Source organism: Parasteatoda tepidariorum, chromosome 7 (assembly GCF_982258835.1).
Source record: "Parasteatoda tepidariorum strain Cologne lab strain chromosome 7, Ptep-v5.0, whole genome shotgun sequence".
NCBI lineage: Eukaryota > Metazoa > Arthropoda > Arachnida > Araneae > Theridiidae > Parasteatoda > Parasteatoda tepidariorum.
Genome location: NC_141761.1, coordinates 10102648 through 10127601, shown reverse-complemented (window position 1 = coordinate 10127601; position 24954 = coordinate 10102648). Strand labels below are relative to the sequence as shown.

Here is a 24954-nt window from a genome sequence, read left to right as displayed (position 1 = left end):
CATTGTATTGCTTTATTTATTTTCATAATGATCTGAAATATTTTTAATTGTAAATATTTAAATTTTCCGTTCATCGTAACATGACTATTACTAACTCGCCTAATCTTGAATTTTTGAACATTGTAAGTTCTTAGTGTGCTGGTGCTTCTTGAAAAAGATACAGGAAAATGCAGGAATCATAATATTTTAAATTTAAAAAAACTGATAGATGCATTAAAAAAATAACGGGACTCCAAAAATAGGGACAGAAAATAAAAATGAAAAACATTTGAAAATACCAGCATTGAAAAGCTATTATGAATTTTTTACATACAATTGAAACTGTTGACTTGGATAAAATTTCCTTAATTTGTTTACATGTACTATTTCTAATTCTTTCTTAGTGAGAAAATTAGGTTTATCAATTTCAAATGACACGTCAGAAAATTTCTTTAAAATTTTGTATAGACCAGAATATGGTGAACTTAATTTCCTAGTGTTAGGATAACGGAATCCTTCGTAAATATTACTAAATCATTAACTTTAAAATTAGGTTCCAAAAAATGAGTGTCATAACGAATTTTGGTTTTCTTAATAAACTCTTGGGTATTTCGAGCAGCTATTTTTCTTGCGTCATCAACTGGAGGATGAATTTGATTTACAAGAGAATCACAAGGTAATTTTCCATACATTAAGTAAGTAGAAGGAAATTGAGTTACAGAACGAGGGGTGTAAATTGTGTCCACGGAATTTTTTTAGAGTTTTCATTGATTTTACATCTTAACCTAGAGATTATTGTCGCATTAGATTTTTCAACTTTTCCATTTGTTTGTGGATGATGAGCTGAAGTCAATGGTCGTTTTACATTATAGTTTCTAAGAAATCTTCTAAATCTACATGCTGTAAATGCGGCATTACGATCACTTGAAATTTTATCTGGAACTTCAATTTGAAAAATTTGTTATAAACAATTTGTATATGTTTTAGTTGTTATACTTTTTGAAGAAAAAGTCTAAAGATATCGAGTAGCATAATCAATAACTAAATACAAATATTTTTTAGTTGAGTTTTAATAGTTGTAATAGCCCTCCGACAGTATCAATTGATAAAATTTCAAATGGTTGCTCTCTAACAACTCAAATCTTTTTTGGTGAGATTTTTTGTTAACTTGGCAAGTTTCACAACATTTAACATATTTAGAGATATCAATTATTATATTAGGGCTATAGTAGAAGGGTGAGATTAAAGCAATCATTTTTTTAAAACCAACATGACCAAATTGAATATGAGTTTTTTATAATATTTTTGCTCTTAAAGAAAATGGTATTACTATTTTATGCAAACCTTTTTTCTAAATCGTTAACAAATCATTAATTGTTATGAATTTAGGATTACTTAAATTTAATTGTGCTTCTTTAATTTCCTCATGGGTCACAACTGGATTATTATCAAATAAACTAAAAAATACAGAATATCTAGAAAGCATATCAGCTTCATGATTATTTTGACCCTTTTTACTTCACAATCATACATAGATAGTTTTAAAGACCATCTAAAATGTATACCTGTAGGATTTTTTATTTTTTTTTTTAACCAAGTCAACGCGGAATGATCAATATAAATGATAAATTTATTTCAATACAATGATATTTATCAAAAGAATTAATAATAGCTAAACATTCTAATTCTGTAATAGAATAATTTCTTTCATGTTGAGATAAACATCTAGAGTGAAAAGCTATTGGATGAATTGAGTCATCTGGATGTTTTTGTTTCAAAACAGCAGCAATTGCTTCTTTCGAAGCATCAACAAACAAATGACATGGATAATTAGGATTATACAAAGTTAAAACAGGTTTAGAAATTAAAGACGATTTTAATTGATTAAATGAGGTTTCGCATTCTACAGTCCAATTCCATTTAACATTTTTCTTAAGAAGATTATTAAGGGGACAATTTAAGTCTTGCATAATTGGTATACATTAATACTACCAAAGAAATCATTGTAATTCTTTAATATTTTTTGGAGGTTTTAACTGTCGAATTGTTTCAATATTAGTATTTTCAGGTGAATATTGACCTTGTTCTATTTCATATCCTAAAAATTCTATTTTAGTTTTAGCAAATTCGAAAATTTAAGTTTTAAATTTTCCGTTTCACATGTTTTAAAAATTTTCTCTAAATGATCTAAATGTTCTAAATAATTATCAGAATAAATGATAATATCATCAAAATAGTTTAAAGCAAAACCAACTTTATCTTTTTGTAAAATTTGACGAATAGCTCTTTGAAAAATAACGGGTGAATTTTTCCAACCAAACGGTAAGCGTAAAAATTCATAAAGGCCAAAATTGGTTGTAAATGCTAATTTTTCAGTATCATTTAGATCTATTGTTAAATTCCAGTAACCACATTTTAAATCAATAGTTGAAAAATATTTAGCATTAGACAATTTATCAATTAAATCATCAATTCTAGGTACAGGTTCAGAGTCAGTTTTGGTTATCTGATTAAGCTTTCTAAAATCTACATACAATCTGGTTTTATTACATTTATCCTTTTTGTAAACAAGAGTAACTGGGGAGGAGTATGGACTATAAGAGGGTTTAATTATGTTAGCTTTTAATAAATTATCAATTTGATTTTTAATTTCAGCATTATCTTTAACAGATACTCTATATGGACGCAATGATATAGGCAGTTCAGAAGTTAACTTTACTTTAACAGGTGAAGTTTTAAGTTTGCCAATATCAAAATTATTTTTGGAAAATACATGATCATAACTAGATAAAAGATAATTTAACTTTACCCTATCCTCTTCAGAAGTTACAGGTATTTTATCCTGAAATTCTGAGGGTCGGTTGAGCCTATGCTCATGAATATTTAAACTATTGAAATTTCTTTCATCATAAAAATTATTAGTTTCTATATATCTATTATTAATACAATCATTTACATTACAATTCACATTTTTAAGATCGTTTTTATTCTTAGTGTTGAAAAATATATTTGTATGATATTTTATTAGCACTGTAATAATTATTAGACTGAGAAAATGAATCATAATATGTAACATCTTAAAATTTTTGAAAAACTCTAAAATTTTTAAAATCAATATGTAATTTAAATAATGATATTTCATTAAGACCAAGTATAGCAAAATTAAGAGGGGTGTCTATAAAGGCGCATGTTATTACTTTTGTAATGTTTCCTATTTTAATGTTTCCCAGGGAAACCTTTCAAAGGTTTCCCTTGACATTTCCTTGAAATTGAGAAATTAAAATCCTATTAGAATTGAAATGTTTTTTTGTTGCTTCTATAAAATGTTTTGGAATTATAGTGATATTAGATCCTGTGACCAATATAGTTAGTACATTCTTATTGTTCACTCGCGATCTCACAAATAAATAGTCATTTGATGGTCAGCTGTTGTTATTGCTGGGGTGCGGAGGATGGGAATCATGCTGAGGTACTCCATAGCGATTTAGAGAATTCACAGACCTTGGCTGCTCCATTCTGTACCGATGTTGGGGAATCCATTGTCTCGGCTACTCATAGTATCTTGGATTTTCATTCCAGTTTTGTCGTTGGGGAGTAGGTCTATGGAAGGCACTCTTTTCATTTTTTTCTAATTTCGAGCACAACTTAATAACTTCTTCAACAGTAGACGGAGATGCTATACTCAGAAAATTACGTAATTTCTCTGGTACGCCAGCTTTGATGGATTCTAGCAACAGCTCTCCATCTATGTTTAGATCTTTCGACACTTTCCGCTTCTCTGTAGCATATTCTGAAAATGTCTTTTTTGGAGATGGCTTCATAGATAGAAAAAGTTCATACTTATTTTCTCTAGAGAGAGAAAATTTTTCTTGTAGCTTTTCGTCGAGTTCGGTCCATTCCTCAGTTTCTATGCATTCATTTATGTAGATAAGTCTTTTTTCAGGAATTCATATATGTTATTCCAGTTTTCTTCCAAATGTAGAATTTTTTTAATGAAATACTTGATCCAGTTGGGGAAATTATTTTTATCCTCACACGGAGAAATAATAAAGCGTGCTGGAACGTCCACCTGTTTTTCTTCCGAACCAGACATTCTTTGTTTAATTTTTCTGTTTCTTAACTCCCAAGTCATTAAAATAAAGTTCTAATCGGTGATTAAAGCGAGAAGGGGAAAAAATAGAGAAATTACTTTCCTCGCTCCCCTTCAACACACCCACGCATTCGAATTTCTAATCCAAGGTTATGAATCATTTTAGAAGAAAAAGTCGATCATCAAAATATGTATTCCGTTGTTAAATTAAATATCATTTTTAGTTTTCAATAATAATTTTTCGCGACAGGAAACTATTACTGCCGACTTATTTGTTACGCTTTGAAAGCATAAACATAGTAAGTTCGTATTGTGGCCGGTGCTTCTTGAAAAAGATACAGGAAAATGCAGGAATCATTTAATTTTATTAATATTAGGGCCGGTGGCCCACAAATGAGAACATTACGTGTTGGTGGATAGATAGAGAAGAACACATTTGACCTTGGAAAGAGGGTTTTCATGTCTTTCTGGACAATATATTTAAACATTAATAGGTCTTAGTAACGTGGGACTGATCAATTTCATAGGCTACTAAAGACACATCATCACATTTTTTGAGATAATTAGATCAATATTATTACTTTCTTTGAGGGAAAGGTTTTAAACGATTGCGCGTAATATAAATGCTCTATTTATGGATTATATTTAATATACAATTGTTTTAACATTATATATATATATATATATATATATATATATATATATATATATATATATATATATATATATATATATATATATATATATATATATATATATATATATATATATATATATATATATATTACAACCGTCGTTGGACAGCAGACCTACCAATGTTCAACTAGCCTTGCAATTTTGAACCCAATCCAGAAGACAATGGAACTCCTGGATCAGTATCCTCCAGAGGCATTGATTTGTTATGGGATCTTGGAAGGCTTTTTGACCCCAACAGATTTAACATGTACCAGGCACCATTTAATACACAGGGGGGGGGACTCTTCGGCCATCTGGATTCTAACTCCTGTTCTCACGAGCAAGAGTCCAACGCCCCACTAATCACGCTATACCGATGTATATAGAGTAATGTATATTTTATAACCGTCGTTGAACAGCCAACCCAATTTAGTGGGTTTACGATTACTTATGTTCAACACCGTAGCCTTGTAATTTTGTACCCAATCTGGAAGACGAGGAAACTTCTGAACCAAGTATCGGGAGAAATTTTCTTTCGCAGAGGATGTTTTTATGGAACTGACCATCAATTTGCGTTACATGAAGAACAAAACCACACCACGAAAACATCCCTAGGTTAGCCTGGCGGCAAGGGGATTCTAATCCATGATCCGCCTACCACTGAGGATATTATACGTCAGCACTGTGGTCGGTGCAAGCCGTATGCGGAATTCGTATCGACTCGCCATCGCTGGGATTCGAACTCTGTTCACCTCATTGGAAGGAGAACGCTCTACCCCCTGAGCCATCAAGGCTAAGAGTATTTTTGCAACCTCATTTTCCTGTGTAATTTTTTCTTATCATATTAGGCAGGGGTCTGTTTAGAAGAAATTTGGGTCCGTTAACTTCACAAAATATCTTTTCATAAAAACGGACCCTTCACAAAATATTTTAACTTAAAAACGAACCCTTCACAAAATGATTTTTCTTTTAATCGGACCCTTCACAAATTTGTTTATCTTCATTATTATTTTGTCAATCGAATAAACCCTTTCCAGGGCAGAAAACAAGAAAGATGGATGTAAAGGAATTAAGTTTTGTCTTCGGCTGACTATTCTTCCATTATTCGTCCGAAATGAATATTCTGTGTTCAGCAGTATAGGCCAAATAACAAATATTTGTATGTTGCATCTCCAATTTAGAAGCAGCAATTGTTTATTTTTGAAAATTTAATTTTTTTAATTATAATTTTACAGTGTTGAGCATAATCTTGTAGGTCTTTACAATTTAAAAACTCCTTGAAAAAGTTTTTTTTTTTGCAATAACGGACCCTATTTGCATAAATTCATAAAAGCGGACCCTGGTTGAAAGAATGTGAGTAATTTTTCACAATTTCACGAAAAACGGACCTTTCACAAAATGTCTGGACAGACCCCTGTTAGGATATTTATGGTCGCGAATTAGAAGGTCCCCCTCCTCAAGAAATATTATATTATTCCTATTTTTTAATGGGGTGTATTCTCGGATACGTGCAACTTTCTATGAAAGAAAGGGTAACTAGGAGTTGAAATGAAAAACCTGATGTAAACTTAAATATAAAATCCGTTAGATACCCGTACCACGCATGCAACTGTATTTTTGTATTGAAGGCATGTTTAAATATAATTAAATTAAATTATTGAATTAAAACCTTTCAGTGGGATATATATATATATACCACAACGTTTTTCTACACTTGTATCAATTCGTCGCCTTTTGAGATGTAAGAAAAACTATATGAAGGGCAGCTAAACACTTCTACAGCTAAGGCACTAGACGCAACGCCAATTCGAAAGTGAGACAAAAACCTAAAATTTTATAAATTGTATTGAACTTCAAAATTTTTTCTTTAAAGTAATTTCAAAATAATTTCTACAACTTTCTGCATTTACAAGGCATCATAAAAAAACACATTTTGAAGTGTATTTTATTCAATTCCAACTATTAGTTCACATTCTCCCAATATATCTTGTTCAAATTTTCAATCATTAATAAAATACTTTTTATTCATCCAAGTTCTCAAGTTCAAACACATTTTTTTTACTTGATGTTAATACAGTTTTTTTCAAATATTAATTCATTAATTAAATTTAATTTAGTTTCATATGAGAGAAAAAATTTTAAATATTTAATAAAAAGTAACTAAAATGAAAATGTTCTTTATTTATCTAAGTAGGAATTGACTTTATTATTATTTTTTCTTAAATATTACTTGTTTTTGTTATTAATAAACTGTTTACGTCTTGCTTTATATAAAATAATTGAACTAACTAGTTGCATTATATTGACCACACTTGTTTTGTAGAAAATAATTTTTTTTTAAAAATTAATTGGTTTAATATATTTTAAGAAAATTTGTTCAACTCCAGAGGAAATATAGAGCTAAAAGATAATTGACTATTTTAGTTGTTAAACAGAATTTGGAGTTTATGTGAAACAAGGCACAATTAGTAATAGGGGAAAAAAGGTATGTCATGCTGTTTTTTTGAGCTGTTTGTTTTTCTGACCTTCACTAAAAGCAAGTAACATTAAAAGAAAATAGTAAATCAATTCCTAGTTAGGTCAACGAAGAAAAATTTTGTTTTCGTTGCTTTTTATTAAATAATTAAAATTTTTCCTCTCATATAAAACTGTACAAACATGAAGGTTCATCCACTACAAATTTAAAAAAATGTATTTTAACTTGGATGTAAGAATAAAAAGTATTTTATTAAACGATTGAAAATTTGAATGAGATGTGAACTAATAGTTGGAATTGAATAAACCGTTATCAGTTGTCACATCAAAATTATTTTGGCTTTGTCTAAATCGAAGTTTTTTGTGAGCATATTTATGGCGGTCTGTGTTACTGAAGAAAATAACTGCTGAGAGAAAGTCACAAATTCAAAATTAACTTAACCCAAAATATAAAATCATTTTTTAATTGGTTGTAATTGTACCTTTCTAATTAGTTGTAATTGTAAAAAAAAATTGAAGAAATTTACAGGATCATAGATATAAAAAAAAAATAGCAAGGATAAAAGATTTCATGTATTTTCATTTTCAAATACAAACATATGTGTCATGCTGAAATACGCATTACATAATTCCTAACATTTATGAATAATATTCGTAATATTTACTCTTATTTTATTTAGTCCTTTTCCCAGTAAATAAAAATCATTAATCTTTTAATACCACAACCTCGAATTGAGTTCAGAGTAAAATCTATTTTAAAAAATAAAATATGCTATTTTTCACACTTTCATTACCGCCAACGAATTTGAATGCGTTTAGGATCAGAAGTATATAGCCTTGACATTAAATTTTTAACGATTAATAGCCAATACATGGATTCTTTAACTTTCCTTGTCGAAAACTATTTTAACGTACTCATGAGAGTTTTGATTTTTTGATAGACGGAGTTGTCCTGTAGGGCTTAGCCGTGCAGCCATACCCTAAAGACCATTTTATAAATTTATCCGTACACAAAAAAATGAATCATTTTTGTGTACACTCAATTCAATGTTGTGGTATTAAAAGATAGCTGAATATATTAACACTTTCTAGTGTTAATATATTCAGCTAAGTTTAGTCTTTCTAGACTAAACTTAGTATTTACCTATATTACCCAAAAGCAGTCAAAATGACTGCATTGTGAAAGAATAACTAATGTGTAAAGAAATTTGTTTAAATTTATCTTTAATATTTTTTTTATTATTTATAATTATATACAGTGAATTCGCGATAACTCGAATCTGATAGGACTGACGAAAAACTTCGACATATCGGAAGTTCGACTTACCGTTAGTTTCGGTTTTGGACTTTCAAAATATTGTCGGATTATTTAATTAATGCTTATTAATTACAAATCTTCTAAATGCTTACAATTGTTAAGAACATTTTTCTGGCAAGCCATTTACGATAAGACTGTTTGAAGCACTTTATGATACCCTGGTCCATCGGCTGCAACTTTGCTGTTGTGTTTGACGGGAGAAACTGCAAGTTTACTGCTTTCAAATTAGGTAGAGTAGATCACTATGCGCTGTGCATTTATCCATAAAGAGTATCAGTTTTCTTTTCTTAGCGAAGAATTTCCGATCCAATTTTCTTACATAGTCTTCAAATAATACTGATGTCATCCAAAACTTTTTGTTAGACTTGTAATCCAAAGGATACGTTTTTACATTCTTGAAGCATCGAGGATTTAAGTATTTTCCGATAGCAATTAAGGGCAATTTCTCTGTCCCAGACGCATTTCCTCCAGACGCATTTCCTCCATCCTTAAACATCATAGTCTTATTTGGAAGACATTTAAAAAATAAAACCATTTCATCAATATTGAGAACATCATTTTAACTGTATCCTTGAAGTAAATTTGGTAACGTTTCATTTAACCACTGTTCACATACTTCAAGAGGGACAGCTTTAGCTTCTCCATGAAGAGTGCGAAAGACATTGTGTGTGTGTTGCAAAGGAAGGGACAAGATATCAGCTTCTAGGGTTTATTTCTTGCTTCAATAGATCCAAAAAAAATCGAGTTAAAGGGAGTAAAATTCGAGTAATCGAGAATAATTAACATGAAATTGAAGATAAAAGGGTCGGGACCACATAAAAAAATCGAGTTATAGTAATATTCGAGTTATCGTACTTCGAGTTATAGCGAATTGACTGTAAAAAGTTATTAGTCAATATTAGCACTAAAAAATAATATGTTGTGCAAAAAGTCACGAAATTCTAAGAAATTGTGTCATTATATACATCACTTGTTTTTCTAATTGAAATTAAAAAGTAGTCAAAATGACTTCCTTGAGCAATCTAGTGTCAATGATTTTTATTTACTGAGAAAAGAAATAAGATAATAGTTTTTAAATGTTAGGAATTACGTTATGCGAATTTCAGTATTACAATAGTCTTCAGTTCTTGCAGCGTCTGATGATTTTACTAAATCGAAACAAAATTACAATTAAATTTCTTTTTTTAATATTTAGATTTTTTCTATAAAAAGTATCAGAGTCGCGATGGCTCGGGGGATAGTGTTCTCCTTCCTATGAGGTGAACCGGGTTCCTATCCCAGCGATGGCAGGTCCATACCTGCCAACTTTTAGACTTTCCAAGGATGATTTTCGAAAGTGGTAGTCAAATGGAAATATGAATTGCAATTATAGGCAAAAAAATATGCTGCAATTTGAACAAGCTTGTGCAGACTTCTACGAAAGTATTACATATTAATATATGTGCTTACTTTTTTTAAAATAGTGTCAGATCAAAAAGATTATAAATTAAATTTATAAATGCAAGGAATGTATACAAAGCATACATTTTACTACCACTTTAAATATAGGGACTAAATTTTACGCCAAATGCGTAAAGGTTGGCAGGTATGCAGGTCTGTAAGAATTCCGCATCCGGCTTGCACCGACCGCAGTGCTGACGTGAAATATCCTCAGTGGTAGACTGGTTTGAGTCCCATTGCCGTCTGGCTAACCGAGGGGTTAATTCCATCAAAAAGTGCTCCTCGAAGGTAAATTTCTCCCAATACTTTATCCATGAGTTACCTTGTCTTCTGGATTGGGTTCAAAATTACAAGGCTACGTAGTTGAAGATTAGTAGTTGTAAACCCAAAAACTGGGTCGGCTGTTCAACGACGGTTATAAAATAAAATATATAAAGTAAAGGGCAAGTTTAGTGGTCGCCATTAGCTACGTGCTGATTAAATAAAATTAAGTGGCCACCAAAAAAATTACAATCATTTGCCATTCATTTGGTACTCTATCCTCTTCACTCTTTAGTTCCTTCATAGTCATTCAGAACATAATTTTATCTTTAATAACTTCTGTTTATTTTTTTAATCAAATGTTTGACATTGAATAATAATGAATTTCTTAAAAGGAGTCTTGAAATAGGAGCACAATAAAACTCTATTCTTTTCCCTATCTTTTTCAAATGGAAGGATTTTAAGTCTTCATTATCATTTGATATGACATTTACTGACCCTTTTTTGTCCTTATTTTCATTAACAATTCATTTCTACATATTTTCAGATTTAGCTAACTTTGTTTTTTTATTATTGAGGCTATAAAGTGGAATAAATTAATAACTTATCAAAAAGTCGGCAGATTTTATTTCTTTGCTGAAACCTGAAATGTGAAAAATCCGTGAGGTCTTTAGCTCACTCGTAATCAAATGACAATGAAACGGGAAGGAGCCGTGGTGATTCTCGGGATAGAACCTTCAAATGAGGTCAGTGATATGGCAGGTTAATACGAATTCCGCACGGAGCTCGCACCGAACACAGTGCTGACGTAAAATATCCTCAGTGGTAGACGGATCTTGGGTTAGTCTTCTTGCCATCTGCTTAACCTAGGGAGGTTTTCGTGGTTTTCCTCTCCATGCAACGCAAATGAATGTTAGTTTCATCAAAAATTCTCCACAAAAGCAAATTTCTCCCCATACTTGATCCAGGAGTTTCCTTGTCCTCCAGATTGAGTTCAAAATTACAAGGCTATGGAGTTATTATTCTAAATAGGAGTGAAATAATGGAGTTATTATATTAAATTAGGTCGGCTGTTCAACCATGGCAATAAAATAAAAAAATGAAACGTTAATCGTGAAAGACAAAAATATTAAATAAACTCCCAAAAGTTAATTTCCCCCCAAATAAACTTCAGTAAAATTAAAAAAAGAACAGGACACTGATCGAAGATTAACTGAAAAAAAAAGGAAATTGAAAAATGTAAATCAAAAGCAAAAGCTAACAAAAAAGAAAGAAAAAATGAACAATGATAGAATAGAGAAAAAGCTGAAAGTAGCAGTTGCAGAATTTCTAACCTTATTATTTTATGTTTAATTAGGTGGCTCAATTTTCCAGCATAAGTTATTATATTTCATTCTGACAGAGAAGTTTAAAATTGATTATGAGAAAAACCATTCTAAAACCAAACCTATTATATATTCTTTTTTCGTTTTTTTATAATTATTTTTCCTTAAAGAATGATGTTATAACAGGGTACGTAGTATTTTTAAAAAGTGCTTAAAGGTTATTTTTGATTTACTTTTTTTAAAAGCCCTTAACACGTTGAATGCCACGCTAATTTTACATGACTTGCTTCGTCTGGCCAAAAGGATTTTCTCAGTATGTATTGCATTGATTTCTTCAAACCATTTGAGTAACGATAATAATATAAAAAAATTAAAAGCATTAAAAATGTACTCGAATTATATGTTTCTAATAATCTTGGGATCGCCGGTCACCGGTGACCCCCATGGCACTAGGAACAAGCTCAGTGCCGGTCACCGGTGACCCCCATGGCATTCAACGTGTTAAAGATGCTTTTTATATTCGTTAAAAGTCCTTCCATCTTTAAAAAAGATTTTTTCCTTGCTGTGTCGATTGTTCTTTTGAATTACAAATAATGCATGATTTTTACTTCTGCAGTATTTATCAGAAACTAGTTATTTTATCAGGATTAGGTAAAGTTTTGAATTTTATTGATTTTATGTTTGTAAATTAAGAACTTTATGTGCAGAAAAAATAATTTATTTTACTGCACAGATCCTAATTAGGATTTAAAAATATTTTTTAATTTCTTAAAAAGTACTTAAAAGGTGCATTTTTGCTGGCTAAGCACCCTGTGTAATGACATAGTGTATTTTTTTTAATCTTAGAATTTTAATATTTTATAAACTAAGAAAAATATTTTTTATATTACAATTTATAAACAAAATCATAATTAAGCTACTTTTTACGCAATAAGAATAGTGGAAAGGAAAAAAGAGGTTATCAATAAATCTACCTTTAGTGGTCAGTGGTCACCTGATAAATTTCCCAGTTATGCCCTTTTATAGGTTTATCTTTTCTCCTTTTATAATAAATTAATGTTATCCAGGATTGCTTGAACTACATTTACTTTGATTAGACAAAACTATTTAACTTAAATATTGTTACAATCTCTTTGTTCGTTAAAGCTTTTAATAAATAGCTGATAAGAATTTCATATTTTCAGCCAGTAAATTAGCCAAATATCAAAAGTATTCGCCAATTTTCGGAAGTCTTTGCCTAATGCAAATCTTAAAAAAATTTTATGATTAAATTTCTTGATTTGTTTCTAAAAATTTATTTTGACGTAATTTTGAAGATAATATCTATTTATATTTCTTCCAGTTAATTATTTATATTTCTTTCCAGTGGAAAAAATCATTTGCCAATACTTTCACAAAAAACACAATTTTATCCCATTTGGCGAGAATGCTTAGCAGTGGCCCTGATTAATGTAATATGATGTAACTAATTTAAATACTTTACACAGAACCAGAAACAAATAATTTCTTAATAAATAAGGCATTCATTCAGTTACAAAATTGCAGTTTTTGGGTCGCTTGTAAACATTATTTATTCAAGATCTATTTATGTTTGGTATCTTATTTATTAACTATCTTTCATTTTTATTTACAAAATTTGGAATTTCATATTGCCTAAAAATGATTAATTTATATTATAAATTTTTCCATGGACATTGTGTCTACGGCATTACTGTAGAAGTGTTGAGCTGCAATTGCTAATTCTGAGCTGCGATATCTCAGGAGATAGAGCGTTCGCCTTCCAATGCGGCGAACCGGGTCCGAATCCCTGTCGATACGAATTCCGCACCCGGCTTGCGCCTACCACAGTGCTGATGTGAAATATCCTCAGTGATAGACGGATCATGGGTTAGAGTCCCCTTGCTGTTAGGCTCACCATGGGAGGTTCTCATCGTCTTCCTCTCCATGTAACGCAAATGTGGGTTAGCTCCATCGAAAAATCTTCCACGAAGGCAAATTTCTCCCAATACTCGATCCAGTAGTTCTCTTGTCTTCTGAATTGGGTTCAAAATTAAAGGCTACTGAGTTGAACATTAGTAGTTGTAAGCCCATAAAATTAGGTCGGCTGTTCAACGACGGTTATTAAATAAAATTAAATTGTTAATTCTGATCAGCCTTTCTGATGGGATCCCAGACTACAAATTGGTACATAAATAGAACAATATAGTGGCAAAAAATATTTTTGAGGACACATGTTAAGAGATGAAAATTTATGATTAAATTAAATCACCTTTATGGTTGACCTAGCTTTAGAAGGTCGTATTTAGTATCGAATAAAAGGTCAAATTTGGTATCGAATGAAACGTCGATTCCTTTGCTTTGCAATGAAGTTTGAAATTTTCTTTTAATATAATTCGAAAGCTATGATGTGCTGGTAACCAGGCAATTGTCTATTACGCGGCCTAATTTTTTATTTCCCGGCTGAAAAAAATTTTACTACCAGGTCATTCAGTCCAGATACCCGAAATTAGGCAATATAATGAACATAAATTCGTGAGCTGTGAAACACTCTTTTATGTTCGGCGCTATCATTGCTTAACAGTAACATTAAAACTGTTCATAAATAAAAGCCGCAGTTTTGGAAATCCATGTACTCCACCAGTTTTTTTTTAGGATAGCCTGGTAGGTAGGGCATTGGGCCCATGTTCAAGAGTTCGTGGATTCAATCCACGCCGGCTGAAGACTTTCCGCTTAGTATATGGTGACTGATGCACGTTAAATCTGTCGAGGCAGAAAGTCCCCCATGTTCCCATTACGAATTATACCTCTGAGGGTACTGATCCAGGAGTTTCCTTGTCTTCTGGATTGGTTCAAAATTACAAAGCTACTTGGTTGAACATTAGTAGTCGTGAACCCAAAAGTGGGTCCGCTGCTCAACGATGGTTATAAAATAAAAGAATAAACTAGAGCCATGATCTAGTCAAACTAGGCTCAGGGGATAGAGCAATCGCTTCCTAATGAAGTGAATCGGGTTCGAATCTCAGCGAAGACTGGTCGATACGAGATCCGCATCCAGTTTACACCGACCGCAGTGCTGATGTTAAATATTCTCAATGGTAGACGGATCATCCGTTAAATTCCCTTCGCCATCAGGGTCATCGTGGGAGGATTTCGTGGTTTTCCCCTCAATGTAACGCAAATGGGGGGGGGGGCTAGTTCCATCAAAAAGTCCACCATGAAAGATCTTGTCTTCTAGATTGGGTTCAAAATGAGAAGGCTATGGGGTTGAACACTAGTAGTCATAAACCGAAAAAACTGTGTCGACTGTTCAACGATGGTTATGAAACAAAATAAACATACTAAAATAACTGTTTTAGGCACGACAAATTTATGGAAGGAGATTTTGGTAAATGGTTCGCTATAGAGAGGTACCCGCTATAATACAAACCGTAAAATCTAATGAAGAGAACTATTATAGCTTCAACTAATATGCGTTTTGCAAAATTTTTTAGTGCAGACAATTAAACTAACACTTTCACAATTTTTTGATAATTTTTGCCAACATTTCAAAAGCCAAAAAGTGGCGTTTCGCGTGTACTTATGAATCATTTATGTGCAGTTGTGTAATAACTTTGAACAAAATTAACAAAACACAGAGTAATATATTAAAATATAAGCATAGCTGCCACTAAAAGAAATTTTTCCTAAAACGTAGAAAAGCTTTCTATTCGGGATAACTATGAAAGGCTTTCATACTTTTTTCCTCCGTGTCATCATATGGATCGTGTTTTCTCAATTCTTACTATTACTTCACTCTGCCTATTACTTACTCAGTTTTTAATGGTTAATAAAATACTTTTTATTCACCCACTGAAGTTCAAATACATTTTTTTGAACTTGTAATGGATAATACTTTATGTTAATACAATTTTTTTCAAATATTAATTCATTCATTAAGAAAGGAATGAGCGAAAAATGAAATGGAATTTTCTGATGGGTTAAGCGTTAGTCATTGTTTTAAATTTTACTTTAAGCGATTCAGTTTTTCACCTATTTCAAAAATAACATCAGTGATAATTTCTAACTTATAGCTCTATTTGAACAAAAATAATAGTTTATTGGTTATATTTAAATATTTAATTATTTTGTATTCGCTGCGTCAGATAAATTCAATAAAGAACAGCATTACGTGGTAGCACGTGTGGTCTGCATCACCCAATTTATACTATTATAATGATAGTTGCCTGATACCTATTCCTGCTATTAGTTCACACTCTCCCTATTATCTTGTTCACATTTTTTAATCGTTCGTAAAATACTTTTCATTCATCCACTCAAATACATTCTTTTTTAAACTTATCATGGATGACGCTTGATGTTAATCACATACTAATTCATTCATTAAATTTTATTAATTTGTATGGGATAAAAAATAGTAATTATTTAATAAAAAGTACAATTTTTCTTTGTTGACCCTAAGTACTTAAAAAGGTTTATATAACTTGTTTTACACTAAGAAGTGCTGCAAACTGCCTGTTTTTAGGGTGTTTTAAAGCTCACAAATTGATGATTGTGTTGTGAGACTAGTATTATTTCTCTTGTATTTGTTACCTGATTTATTAATTGCTTTTAAAAGAGGAATCGTTACAAGAATCGTCCTTTGAAGAATTGTCATTTGATAAAAGAATTGTTTTAAAACACTTGTGAACAATATACCGAACCTTAAACCTAAATCAGTAAATTGAACTTTATCTTGCTGTTCGAACAATATGCTAACACTAACGTAGAATGATGCTCTAAGAACAAACAGTAAGAAAAAAAGCCAAATCAGAACTGCCAAAAAGAGAGTTCTTTCTAAATGTAGCAACCATGTCACCTTTTTTAAACAATTCATCTCTAAATAACTGAAACAAATTTTCACTTTAAACCCACCAGAATTAGTTATCATTAATATCTTACGAAATACTGCTGATTTGAGCTTAGAAATTATATAACTTATTTCTTTTTAGTAAGAACAAAATTATTTGTTCTAAAATATCGCCTCGCAGAATAAACTATAGTAAGCAGCCTCGTGCTCTCTGACTTGAAGTAGAGCAGGTTAAGAGTTCGAGACAGTTTGTGGCATACATTTATATTGAAAACACAATCCATTTACGTTAGTTTCGTCGAAAACGTTTTTAATGAAAACAAACTTGCCTCTTATTAAATAAAATAATCCCAAGAAGCTGAAACGGTAACGCATTGCTTGACTTTAAAACTTCATTTGCTTCAAAAATATAAAAATCGGAAGTAATAGCATCGTAATATCGGAAGTAATGTTCGGAGAGCTCGAAAATTGGCACCCATTTTCAAGACTTGTCGGACGTGAAGGAAAGTGATTTAAAAATTAAAACGGAAAGTTGTCAACAAAAAATGAAAAAATAAATCTGAAAAACGAAACTAAAATAACCACGGTAGCCAAGAGAGAGGAAGATAAAGGGAAAAACAGAACAAGAAAAGCCACAGTGGTCGAGATTGGAAAATCAGGGTAAAATTAATTTTCACACTCTATCACTTCAATCAGTTTTGTTGCTTCTCATTCACGTCTGACAAGTCTTGAAAATGGGCGTCAATTTTTGAGGGCTTGAAGCTCGTCGACTATTATTTCCGATTTGTATATTTTTGTATGTTTTTAATCAAGTAAACTTGTCCCTTGTTTGTTGCTTAATCAAGGATTTATGTATTCCGGGTTTGAAATTCAATGGGGAGGGGTCAAGTTACAGGGTTCAAATTACAGGGCAAAGAATTATGTTACGTAATATTAGGAATTACGAAACCGCAAAAGGAATCTTCTGTTCAATATCAGGTTAAATAAAATTTCTCACAGAGTATCGAAAAGTTAGAGATTGTATTATGTTAGACATCGTATGGCATTTAAGTCATGTTATATAAGTAGTTATAGTTCGATTTAAAATTAAACGCTGACAAATAAAATGTTTTTTCCTTTATATATCTTCATAATATTAAAATATTTTTAAAAATATCCTACGTTTAACAGAAGCTACTTCAAAAAATGCTATCTAAAAACCAAAGAAATTTAATTAAAAATTAATTATTAAGTCGACTATAAGCAAATGTCTCTATTTCTAAGGAAAGATTTAGATTGATCATCCAGTCTTCTCAGATTTTTTTAGAAACTTTTTCTTTATATTAATTTTTAAAAAAATTAAGAATTTTTTCTCTTTTTAATATGCGTGCATGATAAACTTCCTACTCTATCTTGATAAGAACTCTATATTGTAAAATATTAATTCGACAGAAAACTCTACGACTTTTATATTTTATTTAATAACCCTTCGTTGAATAATTGACGACTACTAATGTTCAACTCCGTAGCTTTGTACTTTTGAACACAAACAAGGGAGTTCCTGGATCAATATTGGAAGAAAATTGCCTTCACTAATGTCTTTTTTGAAGGAACAACGCATTTGCGTTACATTGAGAGGAAAACCACGAACGGTTAGCTTGACGTGAAAATGACTCAAGCCCATGATCGTCTACCACTCAGAATATTTTACGTTATCACTATGATCAGTGCGAGCCGGGTGCGGAAATCGTATCGATCATCCATCGCTGGGATTTCTACCCGGTTCACCTCATTGGGAGGCGAGTGCTCTATCCCCTGAGCCACCACGATCCTTTATAGATGTATTGTATGCTTAAATGCTTTAATACGATCCGGGTACCCTGAACCGATCGAATTATAAATCCAAATTTAACTAGGTTGACGGAATCCCCCGGGTAACAAATAAAATTTTTACAGGGTATCCGGAACCGGTTCGGTAGAAGATTCGATTTTTACCGGCCACCTGGACCCGACAATATTTTAGTAGTCGGTACATTTCTAGAAAGTTGCAATCTTTTTATGATTCATGAAAGTTTGTCATTTTATAACTTGGACACTTTGTACTTGAATCCGTTAATTATATGATTTTCAAGTAAAAAAAATCTAAACATTGATGGAATCATGTGTGCTCACATCAACCAAATTTTATTAATATCGAAGGGGTTGGACTAAAAGTGATCAGACATAATCTATATTTTGAATTGTTTATTAAAAATATTAGTTAGTAAACATTAAATACTTTCCAACGGTTTAATTATTTAACAGGGTGAGTTGCCTTTTTAAAAAGTGCTTGAAGGTGCTCATTTTTTATTTTAATTTTTCAAAAGCCCTTGAAGGTGCTTTTTTTTTATTCAGGGTTTATAAAAAGTGTTCTGTCTTTTAAAAAAAGATTTTTTCCTTGTTTTGTCGATTGTAGTTCTAAATTATAAAAGGGGCATGATTTTCACAATTTTCACTGTTTTTGAATTTTATTGATTTTATGTTCATAAATTAAGAGCTTTAAGCGATGGAGAAAAAAAAAATTTTATAACAGCCCAGATCCTAATTATAATTTTTTTTTTGGAAAGTGATTAAAATATTTTTGAGTTCCTGAAAAGTACTTAAAGAGTGCTTATTTTTCGTTGAAAAATCTGTCTAAGCACCTTATTTTAAGTTTGAGATGTAAAATATCATTTGATCCGCAGTTTTTAATAAACCAAACATAAACCCTATTTAAACAGGAAGAAAATAATTTGTCTTTTTAAATTTGTTAATTGATTTTTTTTTTTTCGTTTTGTGTTTTGTGCAGACAAGAATGATCTCATAGAACAAGCCTCCCTGAGGTCAATCTTTGATGCTCAAGTGATGCAATAATGACCATTTGAGTAAAACTCAATGGTGCGTGAATAGTGAAACTGTTTGTGGCAAAATAACAAAGCGAATATTCACACAATATATAAAGTTGAACTGACACTGTATTTTATTGGCAAACAAATGTTTGAACAAGCGTTGCGTTTTATAGAGGACTCAATCCACATTTGAATACGAAATGAAAATAACTACATTCGGACCTCTATTTAACGAATTCGCTAAACCCCGATAAAAAATTCGTTAAAAAGAAAATCACCATTTGAAATACTTAAACGACACAAAACATGTTTCGTATTCTCAAACACTAGACATAATTAAAATAGCAATACCTTTATCTTGTAAATTATTATCTACTATTGAATTGTTTCAAATGATTTTAACATTTCATTTAGTGATTTCTTCATCATCTCCGTCTTCATCTTTGTCTTCCGCACAATTTATTGCTGTATTATTTTTATTTTTCAAACTATCTAAAATGTCCGACTCAACTAATGTTTTTGTGGTTGCAACTTCAGAATCAATAAAAAGAAAATCATTCATCATTACATTATCATTAATTTCGTGGCTCTCTCTTAGCTGTACCCGCATTTTTTTTTTAAAGTTCTTCTAAAGGAATATCCTCGTCCTCCGCACTTTCCAAATTCTCCACGCTTTAGCAAAACTGTTACGAATAGTACGATCCGCAACATTATAGTTCCATGCCTTATAAATTTCTGTTATGCTTTCTCTTAAATTGATTTTTTTTTCATGGATTCCTGTATGAAGTGCAAACAAAAAGGGATTTTACTGCTCTCTCTGAAAGGTAAGAGGCTGCGAAAATCAATTCAAGGGCATTTCCCTCATAAAATGCGTTTACAAATTTGAAATGTTCTGAAATATTTTGGGAAATAGGGAAAATGGATCTTAAATAAAAAATTTACTTCGCTATTCGGAAGTTATTTTACGAAGAAATTTCAAAAATGTTCCTGGTTTCTCGAGGAAAAAAAAATCGCTAAATAGAGAAATTTGCAAAATGGAAGTTCGTTAAATAGAAGTTCGACAGTATATTATCAATTTATTGGTTGACGTAGCTTTGCGAAGTCGTCAATTTTTTTTATTATTTATGACTGTATTCGTTCAGGAATAAGAGGTTTTTTCCCTCTACTCTTATTTCAAGTTCTATGCGCAATTTGAACCATGATGTTTATTTGGGTAATGTGCCCACTTATTAATTTTTTACTTTTATTTCTAGGATACAAAAACCACAAGGATCTAGGATTCAAAGACCTAGGATACAGGATTCTAGAATACAAAGACCTCAAGTACGTTGAATGGGGGGGCCACAATGGCACCCAGGCCACAAACCTTATGACTGACTGGCAAGACTGGCTGCAAGCCGCAGATGATTGAGTCGATAAGTACATTTTTACATTATTATTTTCGAAAATTATTGATTATTATAGCTTTCGTCATTTATCATCATGATGGCAAAATAACAAAGCGTCAAAATGTTCATAGTAAAAATAAAGTTGAACTAACAATATATTGATAATAAGTTATAATGATAACTGACTGTCCAAGTCTACCCCACCGAATCGAAAAAAATCCTGATAAAAGTTCTATAGCTTCAACTTTTGCAAGTGAAGTAATCGTTATCATATCACGTCCGGGTCACCATTGAGGTGAAGGTAAACAAATGTGTGTTCGTTTATACATCGTAACCAATCGATTATAACCTATATTTGAATAATTAATTTCAAACATAAGAGGTTACAAAAAATGCTGAGAGTTTAGAACGGACAACCGTTCTTGCAAACATCTCGATCAGAACTGTACAGACTGTACAGAACAACAGCTCATGAGAAAGTGAAAGTTATAGTAGTAGTTGCGAGGTAGAAGTCATCACATGCGCTCGTAAAGTTACCTCATAACATGTACTGGAAGGATAAATCACTACCACTAGCAATAAAATTTCATTTATGATTTGCTAGTGTAGATTTTTTCGTAAATTTCTCAGTGCGATCAAATAATTCGTAGCACAAATGAAATATTACCGTACATTGTGGGTAAGTATTCGTGGTTTTATTACTTTGCCTTTGTTATATTGGCTAAAAAGACGTCACTTTGATTTTTCGGGGGGATAACTTTTCATATCAATCAAATTCAGTCAAAGTAAAAAATTTAAACTAATGGACAAGCATTTAATAATACTCTTAAATTATCTTTGTTCTCATAAAAAAATCTCAAAGTAAAGTGTCAATTGGAGCTTGTGATATATGAAATTTTTGCGTAAGCTTTTAACTTTTTAGAAAAAAAATATGATACGAAAAAAAACGTACGAAACTTAAACAAAAATCGTGTAAGTGGTTGCAGCTAACATTATCAACTGGTTTACCGTGTCCAGGTCAGCCATGTCGGAGTTCTTGGAGCTTTATTTTACAGCAAATGATACAAAAAATGGCACATAAAAAAGAATCCAGATTATCTTATTGCTATTGGCAGTGTTATAACGTTATGGATAGAAACTGGTGCTTACTTGTCGCAGAACTCTGCTGCGTCTTTACTCACTCTGCTGTTTCCCAGATGCGTCTCTACTGAGCCAAATATCTTCGGATATCATTAGCCATGGAACTTCTAAATTTCATTACTATGAACCATATACGAGATGACAATGGAGTATTTTATGGAAGACCACAAGTGAAAAAATTGTAGATACATCGTCCGAAAATTGGAAAATCGCGTAGAATGAGTTAGAACATATCACTTGGCGGATTCCAAATATTTTCGTGTCTGTACCTATTCAAGCCAACTACGATTGCTAAGGAGCCAAAGATATTTTAAAGATGAAAAAAAAAATTATATATATATATATGATATATGATACGTGGTGATTATTTTGGCATACGTACCAGCCATACGAAGATTCCCCCCTCACTTGCTACGAACTCGAGAGCAGCGTGATGAAGCCTCTGGAATAAAGTTCTGAGGAAAACAAAACATTTAGGAGCATTTTGATAAACATATCTTCCATTCAAAGGGTACAGGTGGTAATGTAATGGAGTAACTCGCCTCGATTAGCCAAGCCAGTCTCTTTCTCTATGACAGACCACAGAAATAATCTTACGAACGAGATAGCGCTTCCTCAAGAACGTTGCTACTCCTCACACCATCAAGAAAACTCAAGATGTTTGTGAAATTTCGATGAGAGTTTCTGCAGCCTTCCTTTACCATCTCTTTCTGTATGACTATTATGTTTCAGGCCTCTTAAAATATTATGATGGTCGCATGTGTGAAGGTCGGACCTCTGAAGGAAATGTCACCGTGGAATCCGACAGAAACTTTGGAGTTCTTATGTTGTAACCATTTTTCACTAAGGTTGATTTGAGTTATTGGAGCAAGAGTTAGTTTTTGGCTATATGGCTATATCCAGGATTATTTCCAATGAGTAAAAATAATGACGGATGGAAGCTACCAAAGTGACGTAGTCTCTGGTTTTTAAATTTACTACACTCGGTTAAAATATGTACAACAGGTTCTTTACAATGGGTGCATTCTGGTTCTCGTTTATTTAGAAAAAGGTGTGTGGTCAATACGCAAACGGTTTAAGGAATCAGTATTCTGTCAATGGCGATTCTTTATAGTTGTGCTGGTTACCACATGAACTGTTTTTAGATTATTTTTGTTAAAATTTTGCTTTATACTCTAACTGCAGTTTTTTTCTCGTTCATTTGGGGGCATTCCAGTCTGTCACAGGAATTTGATATGGAAAAGCTATTCCCGAAATATCAAAGTGATTTATTTTTGCCGTTACATTATGTACACTACCTCTCATTTTCAATACATCTCCATTTATTTTTCCAATCGTAATTTATCAATTGTGATTCTTGTGGTAGTTTATCAATTGGGATTCTTGGTTTAATAAATTCAATTTAGTAGATTTTTATCCACCACTTTTTCTAAATTATTCGTTGGCTTATATAAATTGCCACTTTAAAGTAGTTACGTCATGCTATACCTTTTTAAAAAAAATAAGCAAAAATAGTCAAATATTTGCAAAATTTAGTTTGTAGTTGTTTACAGTTTTTTAAAATTATTTTGGCGTGCGTCCGGAGCATTTGGCATCTCTGTCAACATTCCGTTGCGACTTGTTTACAGTGCAATCAAAGATCATTTCTATATCAAAAAATTAATGATTCCGCACAGTTTAGAGTTTGTTTAAATATAATAGGCTCCTTTTAAAGTACTATCAAGAATTAGTCTGAACATTTACACCTATCGAAAAACTCAAATTAGGAAAAAGTTTATAAAAGTGATATCCAAGAGAAATAAATCCAAAAATATTCCTTTAAATTCTGCTGAAGTTATGGAAGCGAAATGAAACTATAACTTATCGATATCTACAATCGAACTTTGCAACTATCTCACAGGTGTCAACAAGGAAATCACTTCTAGGGAATCTGTTCAAAGAAGCTACATTGACCAATTGAGAAACTTAATATCATCTGGCTCTGAGAGGTGTTAGCTCGTCGTTCTATAGACCAGCCCATTTTATGGGCTTCTACACAACTTACTATAAAACATTGAGAGGGTTCAAATAGAGAAAGATTTTGCATGGTAACTTTCTAGAAATAAATGAGATACCGAACGCCAAATTATTCATCACTATTGGCCTGAAGTTCAATCTACGGCAACTGAAAGACTGCCAACTAAATATACAATGAGTGCAAATGTGTGAAGACAGCCAGAAGTGTGTAAAAAAATCATGAATTAATGAACTCAATAAAAAAAAAGAACATGATCGAGTGCCTGAGGTATGGTTTGGTCCATTCCTAAATTGTTTGGAATAAGTTTGGATTTCAGTTATGTTGGACGACTTCAGAAAACTTTGGATAGCTACTCATGAGAAACATCAAATCTTATGCTGGAATTGTGTGGTTGTCGATTCAATGCAAATGGAATAACACTGGATTTTGGAAAAACTAAGGGATTACGATAGTGATCAATGGCAGAAGTGGCTACTTAGACGAAAGGAATATTCAAGAGAAAATTCATAGGTTTTCGCTAATTCCCACCCGGATATTGACTTTCGTCTTCCGGGTATCAGAGGGGCGGTTCCTTGGGGTATTCATCCACTTTTCCTTCGAGGTTTATATCTTCCTTACCTGTACTATGCATGATTCTTTATCGCCTTACGAGATCATCGCCAACAAAACCAATTATTTTTATTTTTTGAAATGCCGGATGCTATTTAGGCAAAGTATGAAATAATCGTCTTGATGAGGTTATTATGTAAATGATGCGCATGTTACTGTGAATGACCGAAATCGGTGGTTGTTGACTTTCACCGGTGAATGTTGACAATCACACAGTCGCTTTGGTGAATGTCCGAAATGTTTATTACATCCGATTTGATATTAATTTATTCGTAGATAAAATTACATTTATTGGGTATTTTAATACTTACTGAAGATAGATTAGAACAAACATCAGTGTTAGGAGTATCGGGCAAATATATTCCGGGCAATGGCACTTGACCTTAAAAAATCATCAGTGTAGGGTATACCGGGCAAATGTATACCGGGCAGTGGCATTTGACCTTAAAAAAGCATCAGTGTAGGGTATACCGGGCAGCGTATTTACAAAGACTCAAGGATACAGCCCACTTGGCGCGATATTAGGGATTCTCGCCAGATTTGTG

At 31.9% G+C, this 24954-nt stretch overlaps 1 long non-coding RNA gene across 1 annotated transcript in view; it reads left to right on the top strand.

Annotated features, from left to right (window-relative positions):
* Positions 1-22087, top strand: part of LOC147806832 (uncharacterized) — a 30744-nt gene extending 8657 nt beyond the window's left edge. The window contains exon 3 of the long non-coding RNA XR_015435288.1: positions 20509-22087. This is a non-coding gene — a long non-coding RNA (uncharacterized LOC147806832). The remainder of the gene's footprint in view (positions 1-20508) is intronic.
* Positions 22088-24954: the final 2867 nt, after the last annotated feature.